This window comes from Alligator mississippiensis, chromosome 11, assembly GCF_030867095.1.
Source record: "Alligator mississippiensis isolate rAllMis1 chromosome 11, rAllMis1, whole genome shotgun sequence".
In the NCBI taxonomy this organism is placed as follows: domain Eukaryota; kingdom Metazoa; phylum Chordata; order Crocodylia; family Alligatoridae; genus Alligator; species Alligator mississippiensis.
In genome coordinates this window covers 14,405,284-14,424,764 of record NC_081834.1, presented here as the reverse complement: position 1 = coordinate 14,424,764, position 19,481 = coordinate 14,405,284, and the positions used below count along the sequence as shown (strand labels likewise).

Genomic DNA, 19,481 nt, shown 5'->3' with positions numbered 1-19,481 from the left:
TTCTGACCTTACAATCTATGAATATGAATGTATTAAAGTGTCAATCTCTCCTCTTGTATTATGCATTATGCCTAGCTGTAGGCAGTACAGAAATCATTTTTTATGAATAATTACTTCACACAAATTTTTAACTGTCTTATAAAAGCCATTTTGTAGAATGAAAAAACACACCCAAAATAAGACTGCCATATCTCAATCCACAGAGAATATGTATCTCAAGGCACTTGTCATATGGTGATACAGTTGTGCAGGAGAAAGTTAACCAGCTGAAGACTAGGCTTAATATATGAATCTACATAATGGTGAAACCTCCCTTCCGGCTGTGGACAGATGTACCTTTAGGCCATTTTAAAGAGAACTGGGCGGGTGGGGGGAATTGCCACTTGGGATTGCGCATTAACTCTTTTAACTGTTTCATCTGTCTGCTCCTTTGCCAGTACAAGTGAACTATACTGTTTTGGCTTTATGAATGAAATGAGCCTAACATTAGAGCAGTTTAGCTTTACTTATACTAGTATAGGGGCAGACAGATATAATGGTTATATTGAACAGTTTATAACAGAACAATTTAATACTCATATAACTGTTATGCTTGCCCAGTCTATACCCAAAGTTATAAGCCCCATCACGTCTAAGTTTTAAAACCAGTACTAACTACTCTTTATTTGTGCTGTTGTCTCACCGTGCTAGGCACTGCAGGGACATGAATGTATACACAGTCCCTGTGCCTACCTATGGACTTTAAAGCACTGGGTGAAAGCTTTGGTCCAATCTCTGAAATGTAATGCTAATTTGTTAGATGGAAGACATCCAAAGGGATTACATGGCTCAGTTGATTGTTGATCTAATAGCAATCCTGTGCCCAGCAGGTCACTGGCTTTTTTATGGCCCAGATCATTAGTAATTGAATTGGTGTCACCTAATAATCTGCTGTATATGAAATGAAATATAGGGGAGGATGTGTGTTTTTCAGTTCAATATCTACTGAGATAGGCACCCACATCATGCAAAAAATGCAAGTATAATATGTTCCCATAGATCTCTCTCTCGAAGAAATAGAGAGGCCAAGACTTGAATGAGCCATGGTGTCTGAATTCCCTTGCCTTCATTGGGCAGGTATGAGGAGGTCCCCACAGGGCAGAAGACACATCACTGGGATTATTTTAAGGCAAACTTGTACTGTCAGCACATCTGTTGTAGCCTGTTCTAGCTATATATAAGACGTCACTTATCCAAAAATGATTCAAAAAGATTCATTAAATACACTAGGATCTGGCTGTATGAAAAAGGCTTCCAGGATCTTTACTTATTCTAGGTTGAACACTACTGAACATTACTGAACACTACCAAGTTACTCCTGTGTTTGTTGCTTATGAAGAAAGCAAAGGGGGAGAGTAGCTTCATTGTAGCACTGCTTAAAATTTGGAGACCAAAGTGACTCTGGAGGATGGGAACCCTGCCCCCTTTATTCCCATTTCATCTTTGTACTGGTCTTTCAAACGGGGGTGTATTTCATCACACAGCAAGAACAGGGAAGGCAGGAACATTTTCCAAATTGGAAGTTTAGTCATGGAAAAGCTACACCCTTCTCAAAGACAGTGAATTCATTCTGCCAGGTGTGGCTTAATCAAATTAGGATAATGATATATATATGCCTTTCTGCCAGCTTCAGAGTCCCAGCTCCTTGCCAGTAAGAAACTCAACCAAGTGCCTGTTTTTCACTGTCCTGATTGCAACATGTTCTCCATTCCTTGTTACTTTAATTACTCTGGGAAGGTCTTCTCCAGCAGTTTGTACAAAGCTCTGCTTTGTGGCATCCCCTTGCTTAGAAGGCCTCTGTTAATTTTCCACTCTTAACAGCGATGATTTTATAACATCATTTTATTTTTATTGGATTGTAAATATTCTTTTTAGTTTCTGGAGGGATGACAGGGTACAAGTCACTCAACAGTGGGTGAGCCTTTCTGTTTCAGGAGACATGCATGTAGCAGAATAAGTGATGAGCCTTTATCTTAACAGACTTGAGTTCAGTCCAGCAGAGGACAGACCCAGAGTGGCGCATGGTTGCATTCTGGAGTGGAAGGGCTTTCAGGGAAAGGGTGGCACTTGGCCAGCAATAATTGTGTGGCAGTTTGGGGTGTGATGGCAGCATGAAGTCTGGAGGGACTGTCCCATCCCCAGAACCTCACGGAGACTCCTCTACTAGCCCCTGCTGCATTTCAGGGGCAGCAGCCAAGTTTTGTGGGTTCTGTCTATGAGGCGATGAATTGGATGAGAAGTGAGAACAGGTGGGAAAAGGAAAAGGATTCCCACTTGCTCTTGACCTGAGCTGCCTGCCTTTTTTGGACTATGCAATGCCCCCACTTATCAGTTCGATTTTTGAGGCGTTACATGAAAAGAACAGTGAAAAACTGACCTTAAATGAAAGCTAGAAACCCCATCCACAGGGCCCAAAGGCAGTTCTTACCAAGTGGGCTCTTCACTATCCTCCCACCTATCAGCATTCTTAACCTTTCTACCTCCAGAAATAATATAAGAAGGGGGTGGGTTTTAAATTGATGACATTTAATATTGAAATTAGGATTAGGGTCACTGCCTGTTATAGGTACAGAAAACTGTGGACAGTGAGTTAGCAGGAAGAGTTAGAATTTCAGTTAAGGCTTGTATACTCAGGAAGGGCCCACCAGATGTTCGCTTGCAAGGTGCGATGGCATCTGATGTGCAAGTCACACAATCATGCCTCTTGCCATGCCACACATCAGATCTCATCATACCTTATTGTCAATGCAGGGGAGTCTGGGATCACTGCCTGGGGTCCCCCTGCACCAGCAAGTACTAAGCTCCTGTGGCTGAGAGCCCCCCCAGCTGGTAGGGATCCCAGATGCAGGGACGCATGGTGCACCCCCTCAGCTGGAAATCCAGCTCAGATGCAGGCTCCCAGCCACAGGAGCAACCGTGGCCCCATGTTCAATTTGTAACTATAGAGTTATTGCACATTTTTTATTCCTTGTTTTAGCACTTCATTAATTGATTGCATATGACAAACAAGACAGGATTTTTCACATCCTCACTCAGTGTGGAAAATGTTTCCTGAGGCTTACAATGTCACAAATATGAAGCCAGGATCATATGGTGCATCTCTGTAGAGGTCAGGTGATAGAAGCACAACTCCCAATCCTAAGGTGACTTCCATAAAAAAAAAAAAATTTTGCTTAATGAGATACCAGGGCTACTGAAACTGTGTGAATGGAGTGAGCAGGACAGATTTTTTCTGGATTTTGTGAGGAAGAGGAAGGGTAGACAGGAGATGCTATACCGGGTAATGGCTCCCCACATGGTGTCTTAGGCAAGAGAAATAAACTAACCAGTCTAGATGAACACATATTAAACTGAACTGTCACCCAAAAGTCCAGCCATCATACCTCTCCTAATCAGTCACTGAGATGGGAATAAGGTTTGGTTAGCATTTTACACTAGATTTCTTTATGCAGCTGCATTCTGCAGATCAGTGAGTTCTGGTAATTTGGTGATTCAGAAAAGAAAAAAGATCATCCTGAGTGTCCCCGACAGACAGAACTTGAGTACTGGATAGCTCATGAGATCCGCACTCTGGAGAGAGACTGTCATGTTCACTTAAGTTTCTTGTGTCTTCCTTTTATGCCCAATTATTTTAGGATGCATTTTTGCAACCTCTGATTTATGGTTGTGTATCAGGGTCTGCATCAAACTGACCTTATCATAATGGTGTTTTTGTCCAGGAGAATATTTTCTTTAACACTTAGATATTAAGAGGCAGCTATATAAGAAATCAGATGAGTGTTATCTACTTAGCCGTGGACTTTTTTCCCCTCAAAGGTTTCATTTCTCTCCCTTTCTTACCCTATTGTGGGAGGCATCTCAGTTTCGACAGGACAGTGACCAGTGATCTCCTTAGTCACCTAACTTTATTTCAACTATTTTCAGGACTTAATAATGAATGCAAGGCTTTGGAGGAAGATTTAAGCTGAAGGAAATATGTCTCCTTCTAACTACAGCGGGGCTTAGTCCCTTGTACATCGGGGGTGCCCCAGGTTCTGCCAATCTTCACAGCCAGCAGCAACATTTTTTTTCCAGTAAGAATAAGACACATTCCCTTGTCACCTCAGTGAACAAATCCCCCATTGTCCCCACAGGCTATGAGCCCTTCTGCAGGACTGAGAGCGTTTCTGTTCAAATCTCAACCTAGTCCAGGAAATGGGAGGGGAGGAGGAATTAAAAAAAAAAAAAAAAAAAAAAAAAAAAAAGAGAGGGAAACCAATTTTATTTCTCTTCTTTTCTTTTTTTTTTTTTTAAATAAGGCAAACTTTGGAATAGAAATTCAGTAATAAATATGCTCCTGTGACTTTTCATGTTTTCTCAGCTGTAAAGAAAATAGGAGAAATATTCCATTCTGTCTGGCTTCCAAACCATTCTGAGAGTAAGCCCTTTATACAGCAGGCTGCTTGGATGCTGCTCCTGCCAGGTCTGGTTTTGACATGATTCCTGGGACAATAAAGTCCTTTTTCGAATAAGAATGAAACGTGGCAGTGGTTACGCTGATACTGTGTCATCGAAGTGCGCTGCTTATAGCTTGACGGGGCTCGCCTCCCATCCTGCCAGGCTCCGCAGCTCTTGCCTCATTGGCTTTCAGCACGAGACGGCAAATTGGAGGCACAGAGAGAGACTTTACTGGGGCGTGGGTAGTAAGAAAGAGAGTGGTTGTTCAGGACTCGGGAAAGTGACAGGCTTCCCCACACACCTTGCCTCACTCCTGTCCTTAAACTCCCCCTGCTCTCGCAGTCATGAACTTCAGACGCAGCCCCACTGATGCCCCGCACCGGCAGGAACATGCACCTCGAGAGAAGAAAACACAGCGAAGAAATTCTCTCCCTGGGCTTCTCTACAGCCAGAGAAGCCTAAGTAACCATCCCAGTTACAAGTCACATCCTAAGTTACTTCAGTCTGAGTCTTTCTACAGGCACATTTATTCCAGTCTAAAAGCCCCATTCCAATATCTTATAAGCGCCAGCCTAACTAATTTAGTATAAAGGTACTCTTTGACCAAAATAAGCCTTAAACCAAAAGATCTGAAGGTGTGAATTATTATAACTACTACAGTTACTTCAGTCCCCATTATTGGGCAGGCAAGCTGTCGCTTTCTAAGTAAGAGGCCCAAAAGAGATTTTGGTAACAAACTGAAATAACTGTAGAGATGCAAACCCAGATGTTTTGCCTACTGCATATTTCCTACTGAGCGCACGGTGCCCTATAAATCACTCTTTTCTGGTACGTACCACATTGTGATCCAACTTCTCTGATTTGACATCCATTTTATACCAGAGTTACTCTGTTGACTTAAAGAGAATTATTCCAGAATCACTCTGGCATGATTGAGATCAGAAGCAGGTTAACCATAGGGTCTTTTGGTCCCTTTTTCCCCACCCTGCCTCTGCCACTAGCAGCAGACTCACATCCCGCACCCTCCCACCTAAATGAGCTTTCAAACTACTCACTCGTGGAGGCAGCAGAAGAAAGCAGGATAGATACCCTGCCACCTCCAGTGGAGCATTTCTGCCACTCAGGAACAAAGAAATGACATCATATACATGAAAATAAGCAGGCAACAAGTAGCATCCTTCACATGAGACGTGTCATCAGTGCTGACTGACTCCTGAGTTTTCATGGTGTTTTATTCTGACATTTCTTTAGACCGTCAGACAAATGAATGCTTAAGAGAGTCTCCCTCCCGGATCTTCCCCACAGCTTCTGCAACACATATATTTGCGGCACATAGAAAGTAAATGAAGGAAACCTCTCTTTCACTGCACATTTTCACCAAAGGTGCTCAAACCTGACACTGTTCTCAGTCTGAAAGACCTTGTGTTGTCTGTGGGGTTGCCTGGTGTCTGTTAACACTACCATCACACAGCGCTATTTTCTTTAAGCTAGAGGAAGAGGAAGGGTCCTTATTCATCTAATAATGGTCGGGATGGGGCAATGTCTCCAGCTGGCTGGGTCCAGGTCCTCTCTACCTTATGTTTATCCAGCACCCATGGACTCCAGATACACGAATGTCAGGGTGCCGTGCTTGTCTCTAGCATGTGTCATCTGTGGCTTTTGAAGCTTTGCACAGAAATTAATGAGGCCTAGTAACACTTCTATGAAGCATACACTGGTAAGGATCATTATTTTCATTGTACTGATGGTAAACTAAAATATGGTGAGCCAACATGGACAAGCCAGTGGCAGACTTGGGCATAGAACTGAGGAGCTCCGGTTCCCAGTTCCCTGAACTAACTACAAGATACATGAGTCATGAAAGATAGCAATGACTCTTTCTCAAGGTGCTTCTTTCTCTGCAGTAAAGCTAATATACCCTGGTTTTCATCTCAGAACAACTAGAATTAACTGTGGATTTTCCATCAAAATATTTTCTTTTGAGCCAAAAATGCTCTCCCTCCCTCCCTTTTTCCTGTCGGAAAAATCAAGATGAAATATTGAACTGGGGGTGGGATTGAAATGAATCTGCATGCAACTGAGATGCCTTATAGGAGGTGTAGTTTGGGTGCCCCTGCTGCCCTGCTCCTTTAATGCCTAACTGTACTGAGTCTCTTATAGTGCACTAGGCCAGGGACAGACATTACACATCAACTGGTTTAAGTGATCAGAAACTGGTTTAAACCTGTAACAGAACAGATGTTCAGTGCAATAAACCAGTTTGAAAATGGCTGAAACCAGTTTGAGATAAACCTGGTTGAATGTAGTATCAGACTTAACTGATTTGGGTCAAACTGGTTTATGCAATGTTTGCCTCAGACCTGTTCCTGATTTAAGTTAAATCAGAGTCTCCCAGCATCCCAGCATGCTCTCTGGGCTGGGCGGGGCTCTCAGCTCCACAGCAGAGCTGGCCCCTCCCCTCTGCTCCCTGGCTGGAGCTCAGCAGAGACTGCAGGCATCTGTTTGGCTTCCCCCTGTTCCCTCCTCCCCCACCACTCCAAGGTAAGCAGGGATTCCCCTGTCCCCTCTGCCTTACACAGACACGTCTCAGCATTAGCTAGCAGACTACATGTTGGCTATGGTGCGTGCTATGGCAGACGGGACAAAGACAGAATCAACAGGTAGCTGGTAATGTCCCTCTGTTTTCTTAATGGGGTAATAAACACTGAGTTAGGGGTGATAAACACTGTGTCACCAATTCCCTGCTGGGTTGGCCAGGAGGGGGGGAACCTCTCCTTAATCAGTGTCCTGTTGGGGCCTGGCTATACCCCCCTCAGCTCAGCCCTGTGCAAAAGAAGAGAGGGCTGCTCTAGCACCCTCCGGCTTCTAGCCTGAGCCACTACAGGCATGTACCTGCATTTTTTCAGTCCAGAAGGGATGTCTGTGCAGTTACAAATGGATTCAACCTAGCCAGGTTAGACTAACCTGCAAAGATTGAATCAATTCAGGCTCAGGCTTTTTGCATGACTGTCCCTAGCCCTACTGTCTTTCCATTTGGTTGAGCCACTACCATGCAGTTTGCATCTGAACTGAATGTTTTTTCACAATCTTTCTGTTCTGCAGAAAGCAGTTCCATATTCAGAATTTTAGTCCAAATCTGAAACAGGAACAAACCTTGGAATATTGGAAAGTCCCACAAAGTAAGAAGGCCAAATTTTGACCAATTTAAACCATCTATAAAGGGAGGTAAAGTCAAAGGTCAGCCCACACAACAGCCCATTGAGTGAGTGTGGTCAAGACATGCCCATCTGGGTAGCCAACAGCACATGAGGGAGTGATGTGGTCAGCGTCATGCCTGGCCACCTTTGCCTCCTTGGCCAAAATCACCAGGTAGACATTTACAGGGACAGCCTTTGGCACAAATCCAGAATAAGGCTCAAAATCAGGCTACTGGAGTTGGAGCAAGGCACCTTGGCTGATCTGCTACCACATCCCTCTATGGGATAGAAAGACCCCAACTATCACCTACACAGGCTTTGGAGTCTTGTAGAAGTAAAACTCAGTTCTACAGAATTGGAATGGAATGAGAATTGTGCTTTGTAGTGAATGAGGCTAACCTTTGTGTCAAAAAAGAGAAACTCCCAAAGCCTTCAGAAGTTTGATTTGTCACCTGGAATCTTGAATACCACCTCTTTGAACCACTCTGCCCTGTAAGCCAAGCCCCAAATGCTGCCAGAATAGGTTTTGTCAGGAGCTGTCCAGTACTTTGAACAGCCTCTGTCATGATACTTTGGTGTGCAAAATTGTTTCTGATCTTTCTCAAACCTTTAAAGAGGTTCTGGTGTCACATGACCTCTTAATGAAGGTTTGATGGCTCCTATCTTCTTCCAACTCTTTGCCTGCCACTAGACAACAGCATCTGCTAAAAACTTTCATCACCACTGATCTAACATTTCAGAAACATCTTCACATAGAAAAATTCAGAACAACATACAGTGAGGCAACAGCAGAGGCTAATCCTTCAAAACAAATTCCCTGAAGAAAGAAGGCTAGATAAAAATATTCAGAGTGGGAAAGAAGGCTAGAGTGCATCAGTGAAAGGATTGAAATTAGATAGTTTAAAGCCCCAAACTTCAAGAACCAAAAGTGGCTATTGGTGTACTTGCTCATAGAGCTGGAACAGGGTTGTACATTTGAGGATGCTTTGGGACAGTTCCTTAAAGACTGACCTCTTGGAGTATCATCGGGTTCCTAATATATTGCACTACTCCAAAGCAGAGTGAATAGGCAGGAGTCTTGCAAAATGCCCTATATTTTGCCTGGCTCATGACATCTTCTTTATCCATATTGCTCATGTGTGCAGTAGATTCTCTGTGAACTTCAAAGGCAGAAAGCAGGCAAGTCCCTGTATTGTGTGTGAAGCTGGCCCTGAATCATAGATGGTATCTCATGTTACCTGCCACAGTAAGGAAACTTTCCTTCCTTATTCTCCATCAAAATATCAAATGGCAGCACAGAATCTACCAGTTCAGACTGGCCCCAGATGAGAATGACTCCCAGCTGGGACAAACTCAGTATACACCAGACTATCACCTAAGGAATGGTTGATTTTATGTTAGCATGGAAGAACAGATTCAAAGCTCCTGGGTCATCTCTTGGCTATGACCATTTTAGAGAGATTCCAGCCAGCACTCTGACAACTTGTTAGTAAACCCAAGAAATAACCTTTTTCATCACTGCTTATCTAATTAGCACCATAGGAGGATGCTGTTTTACAAACTTACCATAGAGCAAAGGATTTTGGACCAAATCAAATGGGCTCGATGCATTGATTAGTAACAGGCTATAGTGGAGAACAGGCCAGAGCTTAGAACTGGGAGCCCATTGAAAGATCTGAATATTGAGGAGATACTTGAGGAGGGAAGTGTGCGACGGGTGAGGAAAGTGTTTTGTGTACTGAAGGGTACTAATGCATACAAATGTCAGGGCTGAATTAGCATGGCAGGGAGAAATGGAACTTGTGGGCCTGGCAGACTTCTGAACACAATTCTCATTTAACAAGCTGTGCTAACCTTGTCTTTTTGCATTTAATTTCCTTGCTTTTTTAAGGGGCAGGGGGGAAGAGGGAGATGGGAAAATCCATAGCTGTTTAGCTTGTCCAGTGCACAAATTGGGCAGGCTTTGCCAGGAGGGCTATTCATTTCCTCAAATTGTATCTATTTGGCCTAGGCAATTTATGTCAGTCAGTCTCCACCAGGGTGGTGTGAGAACCTTTCAAGGGTGATGTGGGGTGCCATGAAATATTAGCACAGTTAGGGATGCAAACATGATTCATAAGATGAATCCAGAGATTTTAGATAGGAACCTACAGTGTCAAAAACATTCTGACCCACTGTGGTCTTTCTGAGTTTTTTTACAAAAGAAGAATTGCTTTAGTATTTTTCTTTAGTCAAGAAATGAGTGAAAGCAAAGAGCTGGCATTTTCTGGGTGGGGGAGCCTTGAATCTGAAAAGGTTAAAATCACAGGCTTCTGTGCTCTTTGCTGATTGCAGCCACGGTTGAATCTCTTTCAATCTATTCTGCTACTTCCTTTCACCAAGCACAGGACACGTAAACTCCCCATCTTTTCCCTTACTCCAGCTCCATTCCCTGTTTTTGCCATCATATTTGTTGCATGCTTGAAAGCATTAATTCCAGCAGTGACATTACTGTCAGGGAATCAGGCACTGCCACTAACCATTCCTCATCATTTAGCTGCGATCTAGGTGCAGTAGATGCAGCCTGTTTCCACTGGCTCACTTCCATTAGCTTGTAGCCTATCTAAATAGAGTGACTCTCACCCATAGATAGAAGGCTACTCCAAGGCCTATGCAGTAACAAGCCCTACTTAAAACCTATTTTGAGCGCTGAAGTGGGACTTAGCTGGGGAATATGCCTTGGGCAGCACAGGAGGATTTCACTCATAAAGAGTAAAGGACACTCTAAAATCACTTCTACTCCTCCCAGAACAACAATCAAGCTGCATCTTCATGTGCCCCTATTGATTATTAGACCGAGCAGCCAGGGATAGCAGGGTGAAGGTTTTTAAATTGCTGCTCTTGCTAAGAAAAGCAGTATCATGTTTCCAATTGACTGGTAAACAAAAGGAGAAATTTCCCCTTGGAAATAAAACTGACCAGATTCTTTTAGTAGATCTGCCCCCTTGCCCTGGTCAGGCTATGCTAAAACCTGGGGCATGGCCAGCGAGGAATGCCCCTGACCTTAGGGGTCCTGCGACAGCTCTCTCAAACTGTCATTTCTATTGTGGGCATGTGTCAGAGGAGGAGTATCACAGGGTGTACCTGGGACAGGATGGGATCTGGCAGAATGAATCTCTATACTACCTGTCTTCTGTGCCTGTAAGTGTCCATTTTAGACTATATGCCTAGCAGCTGCTCTTAATTTCATAGTAGATGGGGCAGTCTTTTCAAATCAGGGAGTGAAAGGGGCTCCCCAATACATGCCTATGCAGAGCAGAGTTCTTGCATAGGAGGGAACTTGCTCCCTTAGGTTTTTGCTGGATTAGGTAGATGGTGCTGATATGTCCCTTGTGTACCTCAGGCCTTTCACAGTCATTAGGAATTAGAAGAAGAGTGGGGCCTGACCACTGAGTTGATTGCCTGTTGATTTCCACTGATTTGAGTCAGCTGCACTGATTTCCATGAACTGCAGTGAAACTATGTAGATCCGGAACAGATGAGGATCTAGCTCCAGGAGTTCCTGGCTCCCAGATAGGTGCTCAGGCCCTGCTGCCTCTCTACGTAACTAGATCCTCTTCTATCACACTTCAAATCTAGCCTAATGCAAGCCTGTCTGAGTTGGGGAAGCTATATAGGTCATTCTCGTTGCAGGGTGTCAAACGAGAAAGCCTTGTACACTGGGTGATATTACCCTTCATTGACTGAATTCTGGGGGATTGCTTTTGCAGTGGCCTTCCAATAAAGGGTGTTATTTTTATCACTGGGGGCTGAATGGCAAATCAAATGTAGCATGATCTCTTATCTGCATGTTGCTACCAAAGCAGCACTGCAAAGACCAAGTGAGTGCTCTGTAGCTGCCTTTTAGTTTCTAGCTTTAGCCCTGGCCCTTAGAAGCACTCCTACCGTGAGGTGGAGGCAGAATGCCAAATGGTGCCAGGGAAAGTCAGCTTACTAACCGATTTGGCAGTGGATGTCAAGCGTGAAGACATCGGGTTAGGCAGTGATCCAGGGAAGTGAAAAATGGGCCTTTAAAGAGCCCTGATCAAACCACCTCTGATTAAGTGCGCTGGATTTTTAAGCAAGTGCCTCAAGAAGTGTGAAACTAGTTGCTTAAGTACACCCCAGTTTCCTGCCTGGAGCAACTCAAGGTATAGAGGGCTGCTTAGAGCAACCAGAGCATGAGAACTACCTACCCAAGAGAGGGTCCATTGAATCCTGCTGAAGGACAAGAGGAAGAGGGGCTGGGAGAATCCCCTCACATTATTTTTTGCTTGGTGTGTGGCACTGGATCCTGTTTGCAGCCTTTACTCTTTGAAGTCTAATTAGTGGTGCGTGCCAAGAGCAGGAGCCCAAGAGGCCAGATCTGCAGCTGCCCTCACTGGGTGTAGCCCCAGCCTCAGTCCAAGGAAGCTGATCTGACTTATTGCAGCTGAGGGGACTGACCAGCATGGCATATGAAGGGTACACAAGCACTGGGAGGGCTCTTGGGCATGGGAGGAAATGCTTCCTGAGTGCTGGCTTTGCACCTGTTTCACAAAGAGGCAGAACAATTATTTCCCAGTGGGAGTTTCCACCAGAGAGAGCAAAAAGTGTCTTTCCATGGCAAAATCCCTGGTTGGGTGTTGTTTAAGTGAACCTGAAGCACAGAATGCTTCTGTGGCAGGCTGTGGAAAGGGGGCAAAATAGTGGCAAGTCTCAGAAGCATAGTTCCATGGGTGGAAGCTTTGCTGGAAGTATGCGCTGTGCTGTGCTTTGTGCTCTGCTCAGCTCAGTCCTCGGGATTTCATGCACCTCCTGTGCTGCTCCTGGCTGCGCAGCAGTACCACGGCTGCCCTGCGTCCCCAGCTCCCCTCTGTGCTTAGCTTAGAGCTGCTCAGTGGAGTTTCTCTCTTTGCCTTCGGGCATTAACTCTGCTATTCACTCGGATATCAGTTAAGAGTGCTTTAAGAGTGCCAGAATTGAGCTCCAAGGGAGAGATTTTAAAGGGTCTGAGGTGGCTATCTGCATTTTTAGGCAAACAAACTCTCACCAGGTGCCCGTGTCCCTCTCTGGATACCTACATGCCTTTCATAATCTCCAAGAGGGACTGAAGCAGAGGGTCTTCTTATGGAGGACACTTATGTAATAATTACAGGACTACAGACCTACCCGCTCCCCAGAATGAATTTGAGTTAGTCTTTGCTATTTGATCTTGGAGCACTTAATTTACTAATATTTCAGCCATGAACCATATTAAAAAGGGGACTTCTAGAAAGCTCCCTGCATCCCGCCAGGCTAATAAGAACCCCTATTATATATCCTCTAAAAATACTTAGCTGAGACTCTGCAATTACCCATATGTGTGCAGATGATATATGTCTAGTTATTTTAATCAGTGGGAGAGAGTTGCCACTTTTTTTGTATACAAGTCTTCTAACCCCTAGTTGATCAGACTCATTTCCTTTCATTAGCCAACAGCATTATGAAAAAGGTTGGGAATGGGAAGCAGTGCCTAGATGTCACTAGCCAAAGGAATAAGGATGACTTCTGTGTCTGTAAGTGCTTCAGATACAGCTGGATGGAATAATCTTACAAAGAGAAGAGAGGACAAGCTTGACTTGAATTCAAGTCAAGCTTGTCCCCCAAAGCCTTACAAAGCAGCAAGTTAAATACAGTTCATGTAGGGACTGTGTAGACAGAGTAGCCATTTTTGTCTGGTACATAACAGGGTGCATTACACTGTGTTCAGGTTATAAATCCAAATCACAGCAGATGTTAGCCAAAGGCAAGCAGAGATTTAGAAGACCTGTGCCTGGGGTAACTAAATGACTTCAATTATTACTGAGATCTGTCATCTATTGTTACTCTGCATCACAAGTCCATGATGGCTATAATGTACATCTTCACAGGGAATAGTGGACTGTAACCTGGCAATAGGTGGATGTTGAAAGTACATTGTGTGGATTGGGTTGACTTGAATGGGAGAGACTGAAATGAGTTGACAATGAGAGGAAGTTTTCCAGCAACTAACGCATCTGGGGAGTATCGTTTTATGACCCAAAGTCCATTGACCCTCTGAAGGCAATATCATATTTGCTCTCCACATGGGGACCTAGAGTTGTGTGATGGCACACATGTAGGTCATGCTAATAATGCACAATGTGACTGTGCAGCCCACCTAGCTGATATTTATTGTCCTATCATACTATCAGGCTGCACCTGTAGCTCAAAGTAAAGGCATTTCATGGGAGCACACAGCTGGCATGAATGATTTATGGTGCCATCACTGAGTGCCCACTTAGTGTGAATTATCAATCCTACACACCTAGTTTCTGTTAAGGAAACATTATTCAGTTGCTACATATAACATAGCACATGATCACATATGCAGCTGCTAGTCTTCTCGCTAAGGACTACATATACAGCTGGAGTTAATGTCATGCTCTGCTGGGTGACCACATCCCAGGATAACACTGAGGGCATAGCTTTGAATGCCTGCCTGGTTGGTGCTGATGGCATAGGATGATCTAGAATAACATGTCCTCTTTGCTGCATAACAGTAGGAAAAGCAGCCTTTCATTTATCCTTTCTGTTTGGGCAAAGACCCTCCAACTCTGTGACCAGCTTGGTACCTGCCCCTTTCTGCTCTCCATTTTTCCTTTCCAGTGCTGGCACCTAGAAGTTTTCTCTGCATTAATTCCAGACATTATGTAAACACCACATTTAGGTTTTCTTAAATGAAGCTGTTTCAGTTCAAACTTTCCTACCAAAAAGGCTTCCTGTCTCATAAATTCAGGGCATGCACAATTTAGCTTCATACGTAAGGACAAAAGCTCCACCCCTGCTCCTGTTCGGACATTTTGAAGACGCACAGAATTTTTTTTTGTCAGGGAAGGGGCCTGAATATTGCTGGTAAGTGGCTGGGGGAGGCAAGATGCTTTATCTTGTGATGTTCACTGGGCACTGCCAATGGGCCAGCCACATGCTGTTGGCTTGCTGGAAGCATTTTGGAAAAGTTGAGGTTAGGGTGTGAACTCATCGTCTTGGCAATGATTCTTCACACCCCTAGAATTTCCTTATAGTGGGAAATTGAGGTCACTGATATATGTGGCAGATAAGTAATGATTCATTTCTCTCTCTTTCTCCATTTTCCACATATTCAAATCAAGCTCTCATTTCCCTCTGGACATGTGAACCTCCATTACCTTATTACATGTGTAATAAGTGCTAACGCAGCACAGTCTCTTTAGTGGATTATTTCACAATGCAGAGAGATCCTTATAGAAAAAGCTCTTCTGACCATGCTTCTCTCAGCACCAGCATTAACCAAACAGCTCCACTGTTTTTCTAGAGCAATGTGAATGCCTAACTCTAATGCATCTGAGAGCTTTGCTATGACCTTACCTGTTCCTATGTCTGAAAAAGGTACTACACCAAATAGTGGAGTAGGTTTCTACTTATGGTGATCTGGCTGTCAGTGGTATTTGTCCTGAGAACATCATATAAGCCTGGGGTCTTCGTGTTATATTTTCCAGTCCAGTTTTAAGGGACAAAAATGGAACCAAGTGAAGCCATAGATGTCATGTTCAAACTATAACCAGAGAATGGGACATGAGAAACCCTCTTTATGGAGTAGTCTCAGATGGGAAGTGACATGGTTCAGTCCCCCATATGCTCCAGGAAAAGGGGGACTGAATGGCACAGAGCATCAGAGATAGGCATTAGAGTCTTTCCTCACTACTGAGGGCTTGTCCACACTTAAGGGGTTTGCTGGTAGAGCTATACCAGGGACTGAACATTAAATAGCATGGATTCATTTCTAGGCCAGCAGCACCTACACTAGGGCTTTTACTGGCACGGCTCGCTGGAGTAGGGGGTAATTTTTCCCCCCCCACTTGTAACTAACCAGTTATGCCAGCCAAACTTTAAGGCATAGGCCAAGTGTAAAACAGCAATGCTGACTGCCTCCAATCTGGAAAACTCAGTGGTATACAGGTAATTAGGGAGGGAAAACAAAATCTTTCATCCAGTTCCAGTCGGGCCCAGTTCAACAGCAAATGAATGTTATTACCACCCTAAAACCATTTGGCCCACAGCCCAAAAGGAGCTGGTTGTCTCAGTCCACTGGTTCCAGGTCACAAGGAGGATGACCCTTAGCCTCCCTGTGGTCCCTGTTAGCCTCCTTGTTTTTGAAGACGGCAGGTATTGTATGGATTATGGAGAGCAGAGTCTCCTTCCACAGATCTAAGATAAATATGGGATGCATGAAGAGAACCATTATGAATTGGAACTTTTTCAAATAAGGAAAGTCACGAGTTTGTTTGCAGACTGTCCAGCATATGTGTTGCAGACGCTTCCACTGCAGTGCAAACCCAGCAGTTTGAGATCTCATTGTTTTAGAGTCCCATCACAGACCAAAGCTCATTTGTGGAAAAGGCCCATTAAGTCATATTCTCCACCGCTGCCAGCTAATGTGCCATCCAGCATGCTGCCCACTTCTAGCTTAGCTCATTCAATGGAGCTGCCAGTACTTCCCTTGGGAGGTTCTTCCACCATCTATTTTTACATTTTTCTTTTTCTTCATCCTAAATTATTCCTTTGGTCCATGTCTCTTATGACTTCTACTTATACCTCTTCTATGCTATCCTATGCAATTCTTCCCTCTCCTGTGTGCTAACACCCTTCACATGCCAGATGGTTTGTCCATGACACATATACTGTGTGCAGACAAAATGAGAGACGTGTGTGCATGACACTTTAAAGTGGACTAAATGCTTTTGCATTGCTTTAATGGTGTCGGTGTTTGTACACCTCAGCAGCATATTGAGCATTAATTCCAGCTGCTGTAGGAAATTTGGTGGTGTAACGCACCTTAAATGACTTGGGACGTGCTGCCCCTACAGCTGTGGAGTGAAGCACCGGGCTCTGTCCAGCTCCACAGCTCTGCAGGAAGCCCTGCAGCAGCCTGGGAAAGCAGGCTCTGCCCAAGAAAAGTGGCGAGCTTGATCTCCCCCCTACCAAGCCTGCCTGCCTGCCTGAGCTGTGCTGGGGCCCAGTGCTTCCCTCTGTGGCTGCGGTGGCCCTCCAGGACTGCCCGAGCCGGGTGCCTGTGGGTGGGTGCTGCCTGGGTGGGGGGCTGCCACTGCCATGGAGGGAAGCACCAGTCCTCCCCACCCTGCAGCCCATGGACTGTGCTGTCCGCCAGCAGCTCACCCTCCCCTCCCCGCAGGAGAGGCAGGTAAGGTGTGTGTGCGACATGGGGGTTTAATCAGCCCTAAATCAAAGCAGTGTTTTTTAAAACCCACCGCTTCAATTTAGGGCCCCTGTTTCATTTACACATGCCCATACCCTTCACTTTGAGCCACAAGATACTGTGAATATTTAGTTCAGATAACCTGTCTCAGAAATCATCCCTCCATTTTCATTTTGACTCTTCTCAGCTGGTTGATACCTTTCTGGAAATGAGGTGCCTCAAAGGGAATTTAGCTGCCGCCTTATGCACCAGTCATTTCAAAGACATTTTACCCAGCACAGTTACTGCATTTACTCTGACTCTTACTGCCCACTCTTATCTCCCCGAGAGTGAGGCATCTGAGCAACGCAGGCAGAGACACTGCTCATTTGCTCCCATTCAGTCCTCGTCAATCATTTATTCCAACAATACTCTGCCTCTCCCCCTGTCTTTAGTTCAGTCTGTTCCTTTTTTTTATTTTGGGCATAAAGCCGCTGGAAAATAAATCTCCCCTTATTTTTTTCGACTATAGTGATCCTTTTTGAGCCAAGCCAAATTGTACAACTGAAACAAAACCTGAACAAGACAGAAGGCAATGACAAGATGGTTTACAACTGAACAAGCTTGCTTTGGGTCAGGTACAGAAGGAGCATCCATCAGAGGTCCAAGAGAAAGTCCTACTGTATTGGGCTGGCTGGGAGATGGAAGAGGAGGGAGGAAGCAAGGAAGGGAAAAAAGAGACACATCAGAAGTTGTTTTCTTCCAAGATCCTCCACAGATGCTGACTTATCTGCACGAGCAAAGCCTGGGCCTGGGATGAAACACTGATCCAGTGAACAGAAAATGTGGCAGTAGGGCTATGTGAATAAATGTGCTCTTGATTTAGTAGATGAACCGAAAAAAAAAAAAAGAATGTAATTTTGGACTTTACTGTAATCATTTAAAAAAAAAATTCAGCAAATTGAGGGCAAAAATTATCCTAAGTCAAATGAAAGCTTTGTTTAGCCCCAAATGACTGGTTGTGTTACTGGGTACATTAAAAGAAAGCAAAAAGCTGTATTTACAAGGGGACTGAGGCACCAATCACAAAGTGGAAGAGAAAGGAGCCCTGTTCCTCCATTACCCTTCAGCCCAGCAGCTTGGATGCTTGTATAGAGTCAATTCCTCTCTCTGCCTGACACAGCATAGGGATTTGAACAAAGGGCTCCTCCTGCCCTGGAGAGTCTCCTAAAGCAGTGGGCTACAGGGTTTTCTTGGGTAGAGGGTGACTGTCAGCCTTTCCTGCTGAAGTTGCCTCACCGAACAACATATTTAAGTGTTACTTCCCAGGACCTGGGGTATTGCAGTGAACTGGCACTGAGAGCAGTGCAGGAGAGGGAGAGCGCAAACGAGAGCATGTGGCCATCATCGCTCTCCCCTGACTAAGATCCCTCCTGAAGTTCCTCTTCTTGTAGCTTGTGGGAAGCATGCGATAGTGGAGACATACTTAATGATTGCATATCACCTTTAAAGACTTTCCTCTGCCTGCATGTCTTTGCTAAGTAACCATGTAAGCTTAACACCACACTCTTTTCCCTTCCTTGCCTATCACTCCTTCATACTTTGCGGTCAAATGGCAGACACAAAGGTGCCATTTGAGTAGACACATGGAGTAAGACCAGCACTAGCACCAGTTGTGAAATACTAACTAGCACCACTGACCCAGCTCCTCATTAGTATGTGATGAACTAGATTTTTGCCAAAATACCCTGTGTTCTCCCATTTAGTTTAAGCTCAGTTTTTGCTGAAAACACAAGAAATTGGAATATCGGCATTGGCAGTGCACAAGACTCCGTCTCTTCCTCTCACTGCTGCAGAGCCCCATGGCAAGGGGGATGCAAAAGACCCATTTGGGGAGCTTTAAGAAAGCCTTAAAAAAGGTCAGGCTGAACTTAAGGTTTCCAGAACCCTGAGTAGAGTTGGAATGAGCTGGGTGCAGCATAGCCAAGAAAAGTGCCGTGCCTTTTGCTCTGACACATAAAGTTTCCAAGTGTTCACTGAACATCACAGGGGGCATGTCTACCCAAGACATTTACTGCAGAGCTGCCTAATTAGCTCTGCAGCCTCTACACATGCAGCCCTATTAGGCTGCAGGAAACTAATTAACTCTGCTGTAGGTTAGTACTTGTAAATTCAAGTACTATCCTATGGTGGAGTTTTTTTTAGTGAGCAGCAGTGGGCTGCTCTGATCCGGCTCAATGTGCTGCAGTTCTGGGCACACATGTAAACACGGCTCCTGGGAGCAATAAACTCTGGCATGATATGCACCAGTTTATTGCTTTGCATTATTTGCATGTTTAAATGTGCCCAGGTGTCATATGTTACATTGAACAAAACAGTGATCATGCATTGCAGGATTCTTAGATGCCAGTTAATTGGGTGCCTATTTGTATCTTTAGGCACCTAAAAACTTTAACCTTCCTCTCTATTAATAGGATTTTCAAGGAGCCTTTTTTTTAAACAGTAAGCATAAGGTAAGCACAAGTATAAGGTAAGCAATTGCTAAAGCTTGTCTTCTCAGCTTGCAGGGGAAACAA

The 19,481-nt window shown here is 44.5% G+C and overlaps 1 protein-coding gene across 2 annotated transcripts in view; it reads right to left on the bottom strand.

Moving 5' to 3' along the window:
- Nucleotides 1–19,481, bottom strand: part of ACAN (aggrecan) — a 77,049-nt gene that overhangs the window by 45,684 nt on the left and 11,884 nt on the right. The window lies entirely within an intron of this gene.